Source organism: Hemitrygon akajei, unplaced genomic scaffold (genome assembly GCF_048418815.1).
Source record: "Hemitrygon akajei unplaced genomic scaffold, sHemAka1.3 Scf000182, whole genome shotgun sequence".
NCBI classification, from domain to species: Eukaryota; Metazoa; Chordata; class Chondrichthyes; order Myliobatiformes; family Dasyatidae; genus Hemitrygon; species Hemitrygon akajei.
In genome coordinates, this window is record NW_027332068.1 from 430,957 (window position 1) to 435,561 (window position 4,605).

At 41.5% G+C, this 4,605-nt stretch overlaps 2 non-coding genes across 2 annotated transcripts; both read left to right on the forward strand.

Moving 5' to 3' along the window:
- Positions 1–2,463: 2,463 nt before the first annotated feature.
- trnal-cag (transfer RNA leucine (anticodon CAG)) lies at positions 2,464–2,577 on the forward strand. The gene is made up of 2 exons: positions 2,464–2,501; positions 2,532–2,577. It is a non-coding gene; the product is annotated as a tRNA-Leu (tRNA).
- Positions 2,578–3,338: 761 nt separating this feature from the next.
- On the forward strand, positions 3,339–3,454 carry trnal-uaa (transfer RNA leucine (anticodon UAA)). The gene is made up of 2 exons: positions 3,339–3,376; positions 3,409–3,454. It is a non-coding gene; the product is annotated as a tRNA-Leu (tRNA).
- Positions 3,455–4,605: the final 1,151 nt, after the last annotated feature.

Genomic DNA, 4,605 nt, shown 5'->3' on the forward strand with positions numbered 1-4,605 from the left:
AGGAAAACGTGCAGGCAAAGTGAAAGGTCTTAAGCTGGATAAGTCACCAGAACCAGATGGACTATACTCCAGAGTTTTGAGAGAGGTTTATGAAGAGATAGTAGATGCATTGGTTGTGACCTTTCAAAAATTGCTTAATTCTTGCATGGCACTCTTTAAGAATGGAGGAAGATGAAAGTAAATAGATTATAGGCTGGTTAGCCTCAGAGGTTGGGAAGGGTTGCAGTCCATTATTAACGAAGACGTTTCGGAGTAATTGGAGAGTAATGATCAAAATAAGAACAGTCAACATGGTTTGTGTCAAGGAAAATCTTGCCTGCCTAATCTGTTTGAGCTCTTCGAGGGGGTTTCAAAAGCGGTGGACAATGGAAAGGCGGAGAATGCCAATTACTTGAATTTCCGAAAGGCCTTTGATACAGCGCCACACATGAGGCTGCTTAACAAGATAAAATCCTATGGCATTCAAGGAAATATACTGTCATGGATAGAGGAAATGCTGACAGGCAGAAAGCAGTGATTGGGTATAAAAGGTGCCTTTTCTGGTTGGCTACCAGTGACTAGTGGTGATCCTCAGGGGTCGGAATTAGGACCGCTACTTTTCACGTTGTTTGTCAATGAATTGGATAATGGAATTGATGGCTTTGTGGCAAAGTTTGCGGATGATACGAAGGGAAGTGAAGGAGAAGGTAGTGCTGAAGAGCCAATGCAATTGCAGCAGCAATTGCCATATTTTTCATTTACTGCTACTACACAGCCGTCCCGCACCCCACCGCCGTCCCACGTAGCTCAGAGGGAGCGGAGAGAAAGTGGTTGTAGTAGCATATCTGGTCCCTGTACTGTAAGCGCTGCAGTCAGGGGTTGAACCGTAGAATAAAACATGTTACAGTTCTTGGCAGTGAGTCTCATTCGTCCGTCCGTCACCATTCAAAGAGCAATCTGGTTTTGCTGACCACTGCTCACCATTGCGTAACTTTACTCCAATGGGCCAATATAACAATGACTTCACATTTCCACTAAATGCCGTCTCATGTGAAATCAATCAGTGACTTGCAACCTCAATATAAAATACCACCCCGTAGACGTTTGTCAGTATGGTATATCATGTTTTATTTATGTATGTATCTATCTATCTATCCATCTATCTATCTATCTATCTGTCTATCTATCTATCTATCTATCTATCTATCTATCTATCTATCTATCTATCTATCTATTTATTTATTTATTTATTTGTTTGTTTGTTTGTTTGTTTGTTTGTTTATTTATTTATTTATTTATTTATTTATTTATTTGGTTGATTGGTTAATTAATTAATTTTTTTTCTTTTGTTTGCTTGTGCTTCTGAAGACATGTTTGACAGGCGCTGAGATAAAAACATTCACCCTGAGCGATGTCTGAGTCACGCCACAAGTTCCAATTTTATAGAACTGGACCAATGTCCGTTCAGCGATTCAAAGTTAGTGATAGCCTCGCCAGTTGTAATAGTCATCTAATAGTAATAGAATTTGACCTGTATCTGCCTCTGTCTCTCCGACCCAGTACCTTTATTACACCGTTATTCAGAGCTCTCGTGTACAACTTAGCGGTTCTATATAATTTCTGGTCTTCGCTGCTGGAGCATCACCCGTTGATCTCTAGTTATTGAATTGACTCCCACTTGGCGCTGAGAATATCGGTTCGGTGTAACACTGGGATATTCCAAGAAGTAAGTCCGCTAGCAACTCTCTGATGTGCTGTCAATGGCCCCATTTAAATTGAAACCATGGAAACTATGGAAACCATAGTTAAACATAAAAACATAGTCCCCACTATGGAAACATATTTAAACATGCTTACATTCTTTATTAATAACAGCATCTGAAGTTAAGGGAAAAAGGCAGGACAATGTGTTTTACAGGGGAGATTAATCCGCCATGATGGAATGATGAAACAGACGAAGTTGACTGAGTGGACTTTCTGAAGATTTTTGATTTTCTTCTGAATCTTGTCACATCTTCTCTTTCATCCATAATCTTCGGACTCTGCTTTGGTCTTTATATTCTACTTGCCAACATCCATCTGTAAAGGAGCGTTCGCCGTTACAATTCAACCTCCCATGTTCAGGTTTTGTCAAATTAGTCATGATCGCCTCCCACCCAGTGGTGACAGAATCAGTCCTATCTATAAACTTCTATTTCATCACTTCCCTACATGTGAAGACAGCGAGTCTTCCCAGCGTTCTCATTCACCCTATTAACCTCCGTTCTAGATTTCTGCTGATACGCGTCTAACGAGTTTTGATCTGAAATTTTAACACTGCTTCTCTTTCCACAGAGGCTGCTCTGTAACAAGCTCGATTTAATTTCCGATTCCCAGAATCGGATGTGCGTTTATGTGTATATAACTCTGTTCTCAAATCAGGCATTCAATCTGTTCTCAAAAACATCAAATTTGTTTTGGATGTGAAGTGGGTGATGCAAAGTTCTCAGGGTGGCCGAGCGGTCTAAGGCGCCAGACTCAGGGAATGAAAGTCCTTCCTACAAATGCGAGTGTTCTGGTCTCCATTTGGGGGCGTGGGTTCGAATCCCACCCCTGACATTATTTGTCTTTAAACATTCAACCGAGGTAATGTTATTACTGCGAAGCAAACTTAGGTTGTTTGCGTAGATTAGGCAAAAACTTAAGTAGGAAAAGATTATGTATTTGAGGAAATTGTAGTACACACCAATTTAAAGTTACGTGTGCTCTCCACCACCGATCCTCCAATGAGAACTGGCTCATGGACCTCTATTTTTCCCTCTCCTGAACACCACAATCACTTCCTTGGTTTTGCCGACACTGAGAGACGGGATGTTGTCACATCTTCTTTAAAATTATCTCTTCTTAGTTGAAATGTATGCCTGATGGAATAAACCATGTCTACCCTGGGATGGAGATAATCTCTGCCATGCTCTACCTTTATCTATGTCTCTCAAAATCTAAGAAACATCTATCAGATTCCCTCTCACCCTCCGCTACTCCAGAGAAAACAACCCAAGCTTGTCCAAAGTCTCGTTATCGCCCAAATCGTCCAATTCAGGAAGCATCTTGGTAAAGCTTTTCAGCTCTCTCGAAAGCCTCGTCAACCTTTCTATGACAGATGGCCTGAACTGTATGCATTACATGTTCCAGTGCTGTGCTGCTGTAATTTATAAGTTCGGACATGCTTGGCAAGCTGAGAAACTGCAACATGTCTACTTTTATTTCAAATCCCAGGATATCCTCTGTGTTTGTCTGTGTACTCTCACACCAGAGCAGTCAGTCAGACTATTCTGAAATGCAGCTTTTTATGTTCAATGTGGAGAGAGTACTGTAGGTCTGTCAGGGTGGCCGAGTGGTCTAAGGCGCCAGACTTAAGGCGAGAAAGCCGCTTCCTTGTAAACCAGAGTGTTCTGGTCTCCAACTGGAGGCGTGGGTTCGAATCCCACTCCTGACAACAAATTGATTTACGCATTCATAATTCAATCACTGTAATGTTTTTATTGCAGCCATCATGGGATGCTGTTTTTGGGAGGATGGGAAAGACGCAAGAAAGATAACGATTTTTGTTTTCTTCACATCAGACAGCAGTACAAAGTGTCACATGACATCGGAGTCGGGCTGCGGAGTTTGATGAGAAGGAGGCCTCGGTGCTGTGTCACCTTCTCAACCGTTGGATCAATGACATCGGGGCCATTCAGACACGTTGTTGGTCGCTATATTGAAACGGCATTTTACATCGTCGTTCTTAAGCGTACATCTGCCGCGGAGCTCAGTAAAGTGCATTTAACACCCTTCTGGACTCGGGAATATCCGATGGATCATCGCGGACTGATTTTTATTCACTTTCTGTGGTTTAATAGACCCTTCTTTTGTAATGCAGGTGTTTTAAGGCGCACAGCACGGAAAATAGCCTTCGGCCCAACTGGTTCAAAGTCCAAAGCAGAAAGTAAATTTGTCATGACAGCTTATATATACATATATCACCATGTAAAGAATGAGATTCGCTTGCTCACGGGCATCCAAGAAACACAATAACATCCACGAAGGACCGCAATAACACGGCGGTCAAAAAATCAATATGTATTACACAACCTACACTGCAACGTCAAATGAAATAATAGTGATCACAGCAATATTAATTGTTATTTTGTGTAATAATCCAGGGCGACTACGAAGCGCACTATATATTTTAGAGCTTAAAACCCTCTCTCAGAGACAACTAAATGAATTATACACCTTGACACAGGATTGAACATGGTCCATGCGAAACTACTCACGTCTTTATCAGTAAAGCTGAAATCTTCTCCACAGTTGCAAAAGAAAACACCGGTCACTTCCCTGATCTAGAAGACTGTGTGTTCTATCTTCCACTGCTTTGCCCGTTCTCCTACTCTGTCTAAGTTTCTTAGTAGCCACTCTTCTTCTTCTAGTTTTCCCGTCACGTCATCGGCAGTCTGGATTAAAACGCCTTGAAACAATCTTTATTGCAAAAATCAAAGAAAGATGGAGGGCTGGTGTTACCAAACTATCGATTTTAGTATTGGGCAATTAATATTCGTTTGGGATTCATGGTATAGATAAACAGGACTGTCCTTCATGGTTAGG